Raw genomic sequence first — 16,605 nt, 5'->3', positions numbered from 1 at the left:
TCCTCACAAATCTTATAAATAAAAAACGATTGAATTTATCACACGAATAACTAAATAATGTTATGATTTATGAAACAATTCATATAACCATAAAAAATACACACTATGCAACCGGATTTTTTTTATCTTCAATCCGTGTAATACACGGATTTGTAATCAGCTCCAGCATATTTCTACCTGCAAGTTTTTGACCCATTTGAATACCAGCTCCAGCATATTTCTACCTGCAGGTTTTTGACCCATTTAAAGATTCTTTAACCATGAAAATCATCTCTGCTCATTTAATACATATTTTAATTTCTAAATTGAGATATACTCCAATATATCAGTAATCATCTCATAAATCAACTCTCTTTTTTTTTTCATTTTTCTATTCTTCCTTTAAGCTTTGAAGATCTCAATTATTGAACTCAAAGCTTCTGCTACCCAATTACATATTTCACCCTTTAATACAATATTGGCAGTAGTGCGTTACATACTTACATATGGTATAAGTTATATATAACTATTTTGCTAACTAAAGACCTACTCCACCACTTGTCTTAAGTTTTGTATCAATTAAACCACAAATGTTTTGAGTTCATAAAGCCTACAAAGAGGACATTACATCAGCAGTTCTAACTTCTCCTTAACATCTAATACCTGTAACCTGAACCTGATGGAGCTCGCGATAATCGGTAAAGCGTCCGGCTGCCGACCAATTTTAGCACCATCATTCTCAGACGGGTCACTGTTCCCGCGACCATGACCATTGGATCCAAATCTAGAGTCAAGATTTGTAGGGGCATTGGCAGCACTATCAAAAGCAGATATGTAAACAAAATGTTGGTAATAAAACGAAGCGGCGCAAAGTGTTAAACCAGCAGCAGCCTTCAACTGTTTTAACAGTTCATCTACTGCTGCTGATACTGTTTCTACACCCCTCGCCTCGTTGTTTTATAGCAAAACACAACAACTGTTTTAACATCCGTGACCCGTTAAAACATCGTTTTATAGCAAAACACTGCTGTTGTTTTAGCATTCGTGACCCATTTAAACACAACAGCTGTTTTAACATGGTTTTATAGCAAAACATTGTTGCTATTTAACATCCATGACCCGTAGTAAAACACTTGCTGTTATCGAAAGTGGTCTTATTTAATATTAAGCCTGCTTCCTGATAGGGGTGCAAACAAGTCGAGCTACTCGAACTCGGCTCGAAAAAAACCTTGAATGAGCCAAGCTTAAACGAGCTTGAGCCCGAGCCTAAAAACAATCTCGTTTAATAAACGAGCCCGAGCCCGAGCTTCACTTATCGAGCTCGAGCCGGCTCGCGAGCTTTACCGAGCCTACTATATTATGTTTTTTATTAATATATTAAATATATATAATAATCATTAATATTTCTTATATACATAATGACAACAACAAAACATGTGAACCGAAATCTGGTTGCAGATAAAATTATTATAAAATGCAATAATAAGTGTATTTACTTTTCTAATTCCACTAAGACATTATCTATTTTTTTCAATATAAAGTATTAAAAAAACCTCTTGATGGAAGTCCATAACCATGTATTTCAGCTGCTGCTCTGTATACATTTAATGCGGTCTACTGCTACTGCCTCGTCATTTGTTCGAAAAAGACAGCAGCAGCCGCAACTGCTGATTTAGCAAATCCATGACCCACATTAGTTTAACAAAAGCAACATCAGTCTAACCTGCATCGGTTTAACAACAGTAGCGTCAGTATAACAACATCACCACTGAGAACTATTATAAACTCTTGAAGTTGTTCCCTTGCTGCATCCTCATAGAGATTAACTTTACTTGAATTTCTACCATTAGCTTCACTGTTTCATTTCAATATTCAGTGAATATTAGAATAATAATAACAGAACTAAAATATGAGTTAATAATGACAACTCTTTACGAAATTCAAGAGCAAGACGCAGATTAGCTCACTATATTAGAAACAATAAATAAAAATAAAGAATAAAACTGAGTAAAAGATGATGTAATGTAAGAATTCAGAGAACCTTTACACCAGCTATGGCTTCTTGGCGTTCTCTGGTCGATTTTATGTCATATAAAGGTCTAGCAAGCCATGCTTTAAGCAACGGCTTAGTTGGTTATACAATGTCCTGTATAGATTTATGCAGCAAATTAGAAGGCTTATACAATTGGTAAATATGAATATAAAGGTGGCAAGAGGGATGGGCCGTGTAACGGATCAAAACAGGTTACGGTTGAAACGGGTTGGTTTGACCCACACGTTTTTTGTCCATCTTTTTAACTATGCAGTATGGACATAGCAACATTTTTAAATAGAACGATTTATGAGGTTGTTTAGAAATAGATTATGGGCGACTTCCAACCGGTTTCACCCATTCACCCAAATCAACTCATTTACAATGTTCAGAGTTGACTTGGTAAGCCCTGAACCAGTATCATCCACTTCTTCAGTGCTCTTAACATCTGTCTTCAGTTCCCCCGAGACCTCGTCAAGATGACCATAAAACAGCTCAACTTCACCATCAAAATTAATACCACCTACATCACCAAACTCACCAGCACTCACCTCGACACTCACGTTCATAAACACAGGCGAAATCGCCGTTGCCATTACAATTACCATTACCTATGACATTATAATCAATAGTAGCAACACCAGTGACTGCATTCACACTAGAACCACAGTTTTCCTCCTCCACCTTACAAACCACCTCACTGCAAACAATTTCAGCACCATCAATCATCTAGAAACGTTTGCGAATCCTGTAGCAGATTGGAATCCGGATTCGGTATGATCCAGATGCAAAAAATCAAATCGAACATAAACCGAATTGGAATATACCAGATCAAATCATTGTACATCATTATAACAAAAACTCAACGCAGTCTACAATATTCTAACTACCTCACCCATAGATTTGTTGAAATATGACGTAATCATCAAATATATGATATAAGGCAAGATGTATCAGTAGACCTGCTATATAGACCCCACCCCAGAAACAAATTACACAAAGGAATACAACACGAATTCCTAACAGTTCTATGAATTACACAAAGGAATACAAAAGTTCTACTCCGTAAACCTAGGGTTTTTAATTTCAAAATTAGGACTCTTTTGTAGGGCAGAGTTATTTGATTACAGACGAAGGCATTTAGCGGATGGATGAGTAGGCAGAGTGAAAAGATGGAGCTTGATGGAGGGATGAGCAGGGAATTGAAAATTTTGTGTGTATTTTAATGGGAAACTAAAGATGGTCACGTAAAGGAATTAAAGTATGACGATAGACTAGTTATAGTCACGATTTTTGTTTTGTAATGATCGTTGATAACTTTTAGTCACACATAAAAACTTATAAATGACTAACAAACATTACTTTTTGGTCACATAAATTCGTAAATGACCATATGTATTGTCTTTTAGCCATAGTCACATAAAGTAATTAAAGTATGACGATAGACTAGTTATAGTCACATTTTTTTTGTTTTGTAATGATCGTTGATAACTTTTAGTCACACATAAAAGCTTATAAGTGGCTAATAAACATTATTTTTTTGTCACACAAATTCGTAAATGACCATATGTACTATCTTTTAGCCACATCATTAAAAATCTACTATAGCAATTAGTAATATTTTGTCACACTTTTCTATTGTGGCTAGTGATTAACACATTTCTTTTATATAAAATGTGACTTGAAGGTTTGGAAGATATGTGTTTTTCATCACATGAATTAAAAAAATCAATTAAATAACATGACAATAGGTCACATTTTGCCACACTTTTCAAGTTGTGGCAAGATTGGCTAGTAAATGTCACATTTTTTTCAAAAATTGTGGCTAAAGGTTTTGAACTACTATCAAATGGTCACATTAATAATAAAATGTGTGACTAAAGGAGTTTTAAAATGTTATGAATGACCTTTCGTCACACTATTTTTCAAATGTGTGGCAGGGCGGTTTTGAGATATGTGTGGCCGTAGGCCTTTTTTGACGTAGTGTTACGACTTCCTTATGTTGAAATTAACTAACATTTATGCTCAATTTCGCAATACATCCATGGATTACACATAACCCATATCATTAAACATCACTAAAGCATAAAATTCAATTTACTTGATGTTGAGCACACTTAGAGGATCATAAATCTGGATACATGCATCAATTTACACTTCAATTTCTCTTCTAATTTGATGGATTAGTAGTATTTAGGGTTTTTTTCTTCTTGCTTCACATAATGTCGAACACACACATACGTCTGATGTATGTGTTGTGTTTAGAGATTTTAACTTTCATTATTCCACTTTCAACTTATGCACATTTGGTCCCTCAAGTATTAAGTTTTAAATATATATGGTTAAGTATCTGTTTGCATACTTTAATGTCTTAACATAACCATAATCATACAAGTACATAAACTACTTATTAAATTCTTTGGGGTGTTACAGAATAATAATATACACTTTACAATCCACTTATTTGCTAACTAACAATCAAAAGTAAAAAGAAACGTATGCACCTGATTTTACAATCTCACACCGGCAGCACCTCGGTATGGAAATTCACAATTGATACATTTGATTTCGCTCGGACTACTATTTATAGGCTGCTTGATTCCGCATGAATATATGAATGATCAGTTCAAGCGAAATCAGCATCAACCATTCAAGCGGAACCTTTACACATGCATACTCAAGCGGAATATATTCTTGTGATTTCGCATGAAATGACCAACTGCCATTTCAAGCGGAATCAGCCTATAAGACATGAAATTCTGCTATATTCTCGTAAAACGCGCCCTGATCTAAACTATCTAGACTAAGACTCGATACAAGACGAAGTCGACAGATGCATGCACTAAAACTTAAACTTATTCGCGTGTCCCATTACTTGAATATACTCCTGTATCCAGATCCCAATATCCAGTCTTACATGTGAGTATACCTAGATGATATCTGTAAGGGGTTAGATGCGAAACCGTGAGAGCTCAGGTCAGAACTTTCGTTCAGCAGAGAGATGACGGCTCGACTTTTGGTGTGTCCCCTTTAGAGGATCTTTTGTTTCAACAACAATGACTATCAACTTTATTGTTTCATCAATTTGCTGAGGGCGAGCTTATATTTCAAAGCATTTGCAGAAAGTATTATCCGGGGAGTAGGTCAGAATTTCCATTCAGCAGAAGTCCCGGGATAATACCCCAAATATCACTAAGCATAAAGACCTTGTTGGTGCACTTGTGTCTGTACTTTGTCTGTGTTTTGTCATGATACAAAACGATGTCTTGTGTTAGTCTGGGTTACGTCTTAGGTTTGTTAATATGTGTGTTTGATGTAAGTTTGACCAAGTCAACCATCCTCCTGTTTTGACTTGGCCAAACAGTTAGAACATGTTTGTAACATGTTTGTGTCGAAGGATGAGTCATCGAAGGATTGTTTAGATCCTTCGATGAGCTCGAAAGATAAACCTTCGATGGATGTTGATGGACCTCGAAGGATATCATCCTTCGAGGTATATGTGGATCCTTCGATAGGTTACAGATCGATAGATGATCCTTCGATCAGTCTATCTGATCCTTCGACCAGACGAGCTATGATGGGTATATATATACTCATGTAATGTGTTCACTTCATGGGTGATAGTGAGGAAGTGTGAGAGAAAGTGTGAGTGAACAAAGTCTTGTAGAGAGCGTATTTTCAGTTTGGTCAAGGGCTGTAACCGTGTCCACTGAAATACAAGAGAAAACTTTGATATCTTGTGTGTCTACCTTTCTCTTTGTAGCTTGTGTTCTCATATAAACTACCGGTTTGCATTCTAGCTTGGATTCCGCACTTGCTAGTGTGTTAAACATAACAAGGATAAGGTTTAACCTCAACCTCCGGGGGACCTACAAGTGGTATCAGAGCCGTGGCTCTTTTCCTTGTTAAAACCGAGTTTATACAAGACTTTGGAGTGTTTGAACAAAACTTACATGGTTTAGCACCCGTTTTTAGTGTTTTTCTCGCATTTCTAGACGTAAAAACGTGTTCTAAACTAACCGGGTGTGTTAAAGGACGGGTTGGGTAACTTAAAAACTTGTTTTTAAGAAGTTTGGTAATTTCCGGCCAAATTCCGGCTTACTCCGGTGACCGGTTTTCTGGATAAGAACCTTTTTAAGCAATATTTTATTGGGTCAAATCTGGTTTGGTAAAAGGTATGGTTTGAACATACCTTCTGCCGAAAGCTTTCTACCAACCAATCACCTTTTCACCAACCTGTCACCTTTTGTCAACTGTGTCAGTACAGATCGAAGGATATCCTTCGAAGTCGAAAGATCATCTTTCGATCAAAGGAAGTTCGATAGATAATCATCCTTCGAACATCCTTCGAAGTCTGTGACTTATCCTTCGATCCAAGGAATCTTTTCGAAGGATATATCTTTCGATCTACAGTTCTTATTCGAAAGATAAGGATCTTTCGATTGGAGAATCTTTCGAAATCATTGTTCGAATTTCAACAGTGATCTTTCGAACACTTTTGATCCTTCGAACAAGTATTGATCCATCGATCCTAGTCTGTTTAAGTTTAACAAGTTTGTGTTTTTCAGATCTTTCGATCAGGGATCCTTCGGCTGGTTGTTATCATTCGAGATATTAACATAGTTTGTGAAAATTAATTTTTTTTTTAAAAAAAAGGGGAAAACTTGTTTTTCAAATTTTAAATCAATTTTCACTTAATATATTAATTTTTATAAAATGGGAACAAACGGTCAGTGGGATCCAACCGCGTGGACTCAAACAACTTTGACTCCACAATCATCAGCTACGCAATCTGTGTCAGATTTCGACAAAACGGCATGGATGCGAGCTATTGCCCCACCTCAAGCTGCAATGATAACTGCAAATCAATGGGCATTGGTCACAAATCAAAGCAGCAGCATTCAAGCAATGATGCAGAACGACAGTGAAACTGGTACAAGCACAAAACCGCCAAAACTAAATCACATCAATGATTGGGGATGGTGGAAAGAAAGGCTGAGAACTTATGTTCAGGGGCAAGGTCAAGATCTATGGATGTGCTTCTTCACCGCATTTGACAATGATTTGGAAGTTGCAGGATCTAATCCAACAACTTACAGCACTATGTCTGATGATGATAAGAAGAAATTTGAGTTAGAAAAGAAAGCATTCATGATTCTCACACAAGCTCTTCACAGAGACATTTACCACCAGTTTGTTTACTGCACGACTACTAAAAGCTTGTGGGATATGCTCACGTTACGATGTGAAGGAAATGCTCAATCTAGAAAGATCAAGCAAGAATTACTGAAGAAAGAGTTTGAAGGATTCACGTGTATGGAGAATGAGACTTTGGCAGAGTTATCTACAAGGTTCCATCACTTGTTGAGCGAGATGTTTGCTTTTAGAGTCACTGCCACTCCACAAGAAATGGTGCAGAGATTCGCTGATAGCTTACCAGCAAAGTGGAGCAGTTTTCTTGAAATTCTCAAACAAAATGGTGTTCTAGACACAATCACCGTCTATGAGTTAATTCAAAAATTGGAGAACAAGGATGTAGAAGAAAAGCTTAAGGCAAAAAGAACACTAACTCCTCAAAATCCAGAGATGTACTATGGGATTGCAGGAGGTATCAGTGGAGAAACACCAGCCTCTCAACACGCGAAGCTTCAAACAGCTTTCATCTCAAACACCAGACTTTCCACAACAAATCAGTTTGATCCTTCAGCATACACGAAGATGTATTCAAGACCAGATTCTTCTTCTCAACAACAGTATGTGCAACCGACAGCTCAGCAATTCACACCACCGCCTTTCTTAGACCCAAGCAGAGCTCAGCAGCAACAACCGCAACAGCAAGGGTTTTATGGAAGCTCTTCAAACTTTCAAGCCACTTCCAATCCGAACACAGTCAGATTAGACACTTCCAACTTTTCCAAAGTCAGTGTCGAAAAAGCCAAGGAGCATATGGAGATGTTGAACACCTTGGTTAGTGCTTATTGTGGATTGGTCGCAGGTCAAATTGGGAATATCAATCTAACCAATGAAGATTATCAGCAAGTGGATAGAGAAGAGTTTGAAATGATGGATATCAAATGGGCTCTTGCTAGTGCAATTCGAAGAGCAAAGGAGTTTATGGAAAGGACGGGGAGAACCAACTTGGATAGCAACAACAACACCAAGTATGGTTTTGATAAGAATGCTGTCACTTGCTTCAATTGTGGTGAAAAGGGTCACTTCAAGCGGGAGTGTGAGAAGCCACCTAAGCAAGGAAATCAGAATCCCTTCAGGAATCAAGGACAGCCACAACAACAACTGAACAACAATTCTGTCAGATCAATAGTTCCCGTTGGAGGAAATGCATCTGGAACCACAAACACTAATCCCCACAGAGGATTGGTTGTTCAAGCTGATGAAATCTGCAACTGGAACCTTCAGCTTGGAGAAGGAGGAAATGGTGGAACAGCATGTTATGCTAAAGTGTTTGAGAAGGTAGTAGAACCCGTGTCTGCTGGTGAATCTTCAGAAGATGAAGATAGTTCGGGTTATAGTGGGAGCATGGATGGGGAATCACTTGATGCTGGTGATTTATCAAGTGATGCTTTAGATTTGGAAGTTGATGAGCTTTTGGCTGAAGCTGAAGCATTATGCAAGAGGAGATCTATTCTCTGCCAGAAATCTGCTGGAACTTCCGAGAAGCTTGCTAAGTTCTTCTCTGAAGATGGATCTTTTTCTTTTCATACAGCCTTTATGGCTCACGTAGAAGGTCAGACTTCTCAGGTATGGGATACTAATTCTGACTCTATTTCTGTTCCTATCGAATGTGCAAAGTGTTTAAAATATGCTGAAAAGGAAAGTCAGTTTGAAATCACACACAAACACAATCAAGAATTGATTGTAGATCTTTCTAAAGCAACCGAAGCTAACTTGTTTTTAACCAGAAATGAAAAGGAATTTAAAGCAACAATTGCGTCATTAAGACTGATGTTTCAGAATTACAAAAGGCTGTTTTGCGAAAACAACATGCTAACAATAATCTTATTGACACAATTGAAAAGCAAATGGTAGAGTTAGCAACAGCTCGATGTGAATGTGAGACAATTAAGCAGAAACTGGAAAGCTATTCCAATTCCCGCTATGTATTGGATCACATCATTGACGTTCAAAAGAAAAAGGGGGATGCAAAATGTATTGGATTCAACTCATGTCCTCCCCCAATGAATCACAATTACTCCAAATTGCCTGATGACGAGGATATGCCCCGTTTTGAACCTACTGTGCCACTCGGTCTAGATGACTTTGCAGCAGGCCTCGGGTTCACAACTGGTACATCATCCTCGAGTCAATCAGAATCTGAGAATGTGACAGATTCATCGTGTGTTAAGGAACAGAGTCCTCCCATTGTTGAGGATGCTGATTCTTCGGACGATGAATCTGAAGAAATTGTGAAACAACAGTCTAACTTGGTTACAACAGATATTCCAATCGAGAATCACATCCTGTGTGATCCACCAGTGAAACCGAGTAAGACTGAAATGTCAAAAGCAATGGAGTCCCTTGTATCTAGCCTTGAAGGGAATAATTTGTTGTACACGCTCAAAGGAGATAGCAAAATCTACTCTAACAAAGATTTTCCAGTTAAAAATGTAAATCAAGATTTAATTGAGCAAATTTTTGAAGGATGCACTGATAAGTTTTTGGGGAACAAAAGTGGCAAAGTTATCGTCACTCAATGTGATCCAATTCCGTGTGAACAATTTAGAAAACAATACGGAAACCAAAAACTACCAATTGAGCGAAAACAACAAGTCAACTCCGGAAAGGGTAAGGTACAGGGAAAGAAGGCTCAGAACAAGAATGTTCAAGCACCTAAAGTTCAGCAGCCTAAGACTGAACAACCAAAGGTTCAACAACCTAAAGTTGAACAGTCTAAGGCTACTCAACCTAAGGCTGCACAACCTAAAATTCAACAATCAAAGGTTGAGCAACCTAAGGTTCAACAACAAAAAGTGCAAAACAAAAGAGCTCCTGTTAAGAAACGAGAACTGAAAATGAACTTTGTTGGATCCACGGTTCAGACAAACTTGAAACATTTCAGGATAAATCTAACGTTGATTTTGTAAAACAAGTTAGAATTTTAAAACGAAATGATCAGAATAATTACACCCAACACACCAACGGATGTGATTTAGGTCCAAGCACGTCTAGATCACAAAGTTCATTGTCTGGTTCTCCGTCTGGTCATCAACATGTTTCTCCGAAGTTTGTAGAGCGGAGAACATGTTTTAAATGTGGCACAGTTGGGCATATTGTAAGATATTGCCCACACGTGCAAAAGCTGAAGTCAAAAACAAGTGCTCCCCAAGAAATCGATTACCGAAAACGACCAGTTTCCCCGAAACAAGACCCACGTGTCTTGAAAGAAAGGGAAAAGAAGTTAAAGCAAAAGAATCAAAAGGTAATTGAAAAGGCCTTAAAATCAGAGGTCAAAGAAGAAAAACCTGTACAAGCAAAACCTGAAACTGTAAAACCAGTAAATGCTAAAACAATAAATTCAAATACTGGTAAAAGACAAACAGCTTGGAAGCAAAAGCAGGTAATTCAATCAGGGGGAGCACCACAGGTTCTTTTTCCTAATCATCAAGTGATTGAAATCACTTTCCTTGATGATCAAGGACGACCCAAGTCCACAAAGGCTTGGGTCCCCCTCTCAAACTGATAAGTTAGTTGCATGTGCAGGCGGCTCTTGGAGGAACTATTAATAGCCATTGGATTGTTGATAGTGGGGCTTCCAAGCACATGACGGGCGACTATCGTCTTCTTTTCGATGTGCGAAGTATAAGAGGAGGATATGTCGCGTTTGCTGGAGACAAAGGAGGGTATATCACCGGCGAGGGAATGATCTCAAATGGAGTTGTGAGTTTCGACAAAATCAATTATGTGCAACAGTTGGATCACAATCTCCTGAGTGTTTCTCAGATCTGCGACAAGAAGTTCACCGTGCATTTTGATGATGCCGGTTGTTATGTGCTGAAGCCAGGATTCAAGATTCCCGAAGAATGGATTCTCTTATCAGCACCAAGAGTTAATGATTTGTATGTCCTCGATATGAGCCAAGCAATAACTAAGTCCAAACAAGTTACTTGCTTTATTTCAAAAGCCACTGAAAAGGAGACGATCTCTTGGCACAGACAGATGGGTCATATTCACCTCAGAAAAATGAACCACCTTGTCAAAAACAATCTGGTGAGAGGTGTCACTGTGAAGAATTTTCAACTTCAAGATGTCTGTGTGCCGTGTCAGAAAGGGAAGCAGATCAAGAAATCACATCCATTGAAGAAGGTTAACACTGTAAACATGCCACTCGAACGTCTGCATATGGACCTTTTCGGTCCAATCAAACACAAGAGTGTTCACGGGGAGGTTTTCTGCTTGGTAGTCACTGATGACTATTCAAGATTTTCATGGGTTGCTTTCATGGTCCACAAGAGCGAGACTCCAGAAATTCTAAAGAATTTGATCACCTTGTTGGAAAATCTTTATAATCTAAAGGTGAGGCGAATTCGAAGCGACAACGGAACCGAGTTCAAAAACAGGGTTATGGATGAATTTTGCACTGCAAAAGGAATCCTTCATGAATACAGCACTCGGTACACGCCACAACAAAACGGAGTCGCTGAAAGAAAGAACAGAACCTTAATTGAGACTACAAGAACCATGTTGGTTGAGTCTCAGCTTCCAGTTCGATTCTGGACTGAAGCTGTTGCCTCGGCTTGCTACACGTTAAACAGGGTTCTCACAGTGAAAAGACATGGCAAAACGTGCTTCGAACTCCTACACAAGAAGACTCCTGACTTGGAATATCTAGAACCTTTTGGTGCACCATGTACCATGATTGAGCCTGACGGGAAGTTTGGTACCAAAGCTATCGAAGGTTATTTCCTTGGGTATGCTACTCCTAATCTGCGAGTATGGAACCTGACTACCAAGAAGATTGAAGAGTGGGGTGAAGTAAAAGTTCAAAGATATTCTAATCCACCGAAGCCTTCTGGAGATCCATGGATGTTCGATTATGATGGTCTTTTCGACTCATTCAATCTGCCGACATTTGATGATGACAATGCAATTGCTCAAATGTTGTCTGAAAGCGAGAATGCGACTGGCTCTCAGTTAGTTCGCCCAATCATTGTTGACTCACAAGCATCTTCTTCTGTCAACAATCTCGTTTCAAATGAGGTGTTTAATGATCCTGTCGACTACAATTTGTCATCGGAAGATGAGGAGTATGTTGATGCAAATGATGGTGAAGCACCGCGTCCGGTTCAAGGTACTTCAGAAGCAACGGATCCAGTGTCTGCGCCAATTGTCCAAGAAGAAAATGCATCATCTTCTACAACTCAACAGCTTCAGAATGATACCGGGAATTTAAATATCAATAACTTGAGGACCAATGTTGAAATTCCTCCAGTTTCTGAAACCCGAATTCATAACATTCATCCTCAGCAGAATATTATAAGTGATGTTCTCAGTGGTGTAAGGACAAGGAATCAAATCAGAAATAACGAAAATGCTGGCTTGTATGCTGAGATACGAGAATCGGGACAACAAAATGATTGGTCTTTCGCCTGCTATGTTAGCCAAGAAAAGCCTAGATCTTGGAAGGAGGCATTGAAAGATGATTCCTGGGTGGAAGCAATGCAGGAAGAACTGCAACAATTCCAGAAGCTAGGTGTCTGGAAACTCGTAGAGAAACCTGCTGGTTACAAGAAGATTGGTACCCGTTGGGTGTTTAAATGCAAAAAGGATGACCGCGGAGTTGTTATCCGGAACAAAGCACGTTTAGTCGTTCAAGGTTTTCGTTAGATTGAAGGGATCGACTACAACGAAGTGTATGCACCTGTTGCACGTCTGGAAGCAATTCGGATCTTTCTGGCTTATGCCTCATTCAAAGGATTCAAGGTTTACCAGATGGACGTAAAAAGTGCATTCTTACATGGTGTGGTTGAAGAAGAAGTGTACGTCGAACAGCCTCCAGGTTTTGAAGATCCTATTCATCCCGATCGGGTTTGGTTGCTCAACAAAGCTCTCTATGGTCTTCATCAAGCACCGCGAGCTTGGTATGCAACCTTATCTAAGTACTTGCTGGAGAACGGTTTTCGAAGGGGTCTTATCGACTGTACTCTTTTCATTAAATAACAAGATGGAGATCTTCTTCTGGTACAGGTATACGTCGATGATATTATTTTTGGTTCTACTAATGATGTCTTGTGTAGGAATTTCAAGCGCATTATGCAGGATAAATTCGAGATGAGTGCTATGGGGGAAATGACTTTCTTTTTGGGCCTACAAGTACAACAAACGGAGTCTGGGGTATTCATTCATCAGACTAAATATGTTGGCGACATCTTGAGCCGGTTCCAGATGTCTGATGCAACGCCCATTGGTACCCCATTGCCACAAAATCACGGAATTACTCCAGACTTGAAGGGTGAAGCTGTTAACCCCTCATATTACCGCGCAATGATCGGATCTCTTATGTACCTCACAGCATCAAGGCCAGATATAATGTACCCAACGTGCCTGCTTGCCAGATATCAAGTTAACCCGAAGGCCTCACATCTTGCAGCTGTAGGATTTTTCGTTATTTGAAGGGTTGTCCTGACACCGGTCTATGGTACCCTAGGGATAATAACTTTGACTTGATCACTTTCAGTGATTCTGATTTTGGCGGATGCAAAATTGACGGCAAATCCACAACGGCTGGATGTCAGTTTTTAGGAAATCGCCTAGTCACATGGCAGTGCAAGAAGCAAACGTGTGTCGCTACTTCAACATGCGAAGCTGAATACATTGCTGCCTCAAGTTGTTGCTCCCAAGTTCTTTGGATCCAACAACAATTACGCGACTACGGTTTTGAATTCCTAACTACTCCTATTTACGTTGATAATTCTGCTGCATTACAGATCACTAGAAATCCTGTGCAGCACTCAAAGACCAAACACATCGATATCAAATATCACTTCATACGTGATTGCTTTGATAAAAGGCTAATCGATGTTGTTAAGGTCCACACCGATGACCAACGTGCCGACCTATTTACCAAAGCGTTTGACAAATCAAGATTTGACTTTTTATTATTGGTAAACGGCATTAAGGTCAAGCATGAGTAAACCAACATCGGAAAATCATTTTTGTAAATACCTTTGTGTTTTAAATTTGTCTTACTTTATTAATTTTAGGGGGAGTGAATCCAAAAATCTGAAAATCCAAAAACATCGAAAAATTTCAAAAACACAAAAACAATAGAAAAACAAAAATGAGTTTCCTGGCGAGCAAAAGAGAAAATGATAGTACATCAGTGGTCTATCCAAACCTCTTTAAACCTTAAATGAAAAACGATAAGCAGCTCTATATAAGATGTATCGGTAGGCTCACAATCATTTTAAAGTGTGCAGGGTGATATAAATCTTAAATCGACTGAAGACCAGGTGGGAACCATTCATTGGTATATGGTCTTAGTACCGAAATTTCGTTTGAGAGATTGCCGAGGTTCTGAGATATTCGGTCTTTATGCTGCTTATCATCTGGGTATCATGGTTGTATCTTTTACCGAAAAATAACGGGGACGCAAGTCTAGATCTTCCATGATACTATACATACGTGTACATACTGCATTCAACCTCAATAAGTGATAAACAATCACATGTCCAAACAAATAAGTGATAAAATATCACATTTATCCGGGAGTCAAGTTCGTCTCTCTGCTGTACGGAAGTACTGACCTGTTCACGGACTTGCTCCTGTGCCCTCATGCATATGAAAATCAAGTTCCTCATCAATAAGTGATTCTATCACATAGGGCTTGTTTTCAAATTAAAATAAGTGAGAATCTCACATCATATACGGTCAAACAGATGATAATCGGTATACTCACCGGTAAGATGAATCCTCGTGCATACCTTGATACGGGAATGTGTCGTGATGTGGATGAACACCGGTCGGTAAGTATAAATCATACCTCAACGTATCCCCTCGCCATGATTACATCTGATAAGTTGAGCTTATGTGGACAACAATACCAATAATTGTTATAGGATGCTTATCTTAATGTTAACTAACTGAACAAAGAGAGTGTTTTGGCTTGACCGTGCACTGATATGATTCTCTTACCCTCGAAACTCGCAAAAAGAATGTCTGTATATATTTATTTATTGCTTTCAGTCTTTACATTTGAAAATTTCAAAAATACCAAAAAGATTTTAGGTGTGTTTTAATATAAACTTTATAAAAGCCAAAAAGATTTTATTTCTATTTTATTTTCGATCGTACGATGTTGGAACTCGAGTCTTCGTTGCCTGAAACCTGAACGAAAACCGAATTGACTAAATCTTCATAAACGGTCGAAATTTACAAGTTTTGAAAGTTAGAAACTAAAACTGACAAATTTACTAAACTTTCAAACTGTCGGACGGTGTTTGATTGTGACATGGTCATTCGTGTGTCATTTGTTTATATAAACTATATTCCAAGCAGTTGTTCTCATTACGCGTTTAGATTTCTTGCATGTCAAGATTCTAAAGGCAAGGAGAACATGGTCGATGACAAGCTTCGGAATGAAGACACGAGGTGAAGGCCCTCAAAAGATGAAAATGATCGAGTTGCCGCTGACCATCATCAACACCACAAGGATCTCAAGCTATAAGGATCAAGTCTTTCACGAGCATAACTCAAGGGGGAGCTTGTGTTAAGGGGGAGTTTGTCAACACACTTCCTACATGAAACGGGGAGTTTGTTAATACACTTTCTGCTTTCAAGACGTGAAGACTTTAAAGATCCTCCGACATTGAAGACTTGAAAGGACGTCAGAGACTTGAAGACACGAAGATCGAGACAAAGCTACAGCCAAGGGGGAGTTTGTTGATGCACTTGTGTCTGTACTTTGTCTGTGTTTTGTCATGATACAAAACGATGTCTTGTGTTAGTCTGGGTTACGTCTTAGGTTTGTTAATATGTGTGTTTGATGTAAGTTTGACCAAGTCAACCATCCTCCTGTTTTGACTTGGCCAAACAGTTAGAACATGTTTGTAACATGTTTGTGTCGAAGGATGAGTCATCGAAGGATTGTTTAGATCCTTCGATGAGCTCGAAAGATAAACCTTCGATGGATGTTGATGGACCTCGAAGGATATCATCCTTCGAGGTATATGTGGATCCTTCGATAGGTTACAGATCGATAGATGATCCTTCGATCAGTCTATCTGATCCTTCGACCAGACGAGCTGTGATGGGTATATACTCATGTAATGTGTTCACTTCATGGGTGATAGTGAGGAAGTGTGAGAGAAAGTGTGAGTGAACAAAGTCTTGTAGAGAGCGTATTTTCAGTTTGGTCAAGGGCTGTAACCGTGTCCACTGAAATACAAGAGAAAACTTTGATATCTTGTGTGTCTACCTTTCTCTTTGTAGCTTGTGTTCTCATATAAACTACCGGTTTGCATTCTAGCTTGGATTCCGCACTTGCTAGTGTGTTAAACATAACAAGGATAAGGTTTAACCTCAACCTCCGGGGGACCTACAGACCTAGTATCTCAGAAAGAGGGACCTTTCAAACAAGA

At 38.8% G+C, this 16,605-nt stretch overlaps 1 long non-coding RNA gene across 2 annotated transcripts; it reads right to left on the bottom strand.

Moving 5' to 3' along the window:
- Window positions 1-3,244, bottom strand: LOC110885180. Of its 2 annotated transcripts, XR_004869551.1 has the most exons (4): window positions 2,021-3,244; window positions 1,703-1,834; window positions 643-796; window positions 1-224 (listed from the first exon to the last, which is right to left on the bottom strand). It is a non-coding gene; the product is annotated as an uncharacterized LOC110885180 (long non-coding RNA). The 2 variants fall into 2 exon arrangements; XR_004869549.1 differs by having other exon boundaries at window positions 643-1,834.
- Window positions 3,245-16,605: the final 13,361 nt, after the last annotated feature.

This window comes from Helianthus annuus, chromosome 10 (assembly GCF_002127325.2).
Source record: "Helianthus annuus cultivar XRQ/B chromosome 10, HanXRQr2.0-SUNRISE, whole genome shotgun sequence".
In the NCBI taxonomy this organism is placed as follows: Eukaryota; Viridiplantae; Streptophyta; class Magnoliopsida; order Asterales; family Asteraceae; genus Helianthus; species Helianthus annuus.
This window is presented reverse-complemented; position numbering and strand designations above follow the sequence as displayed.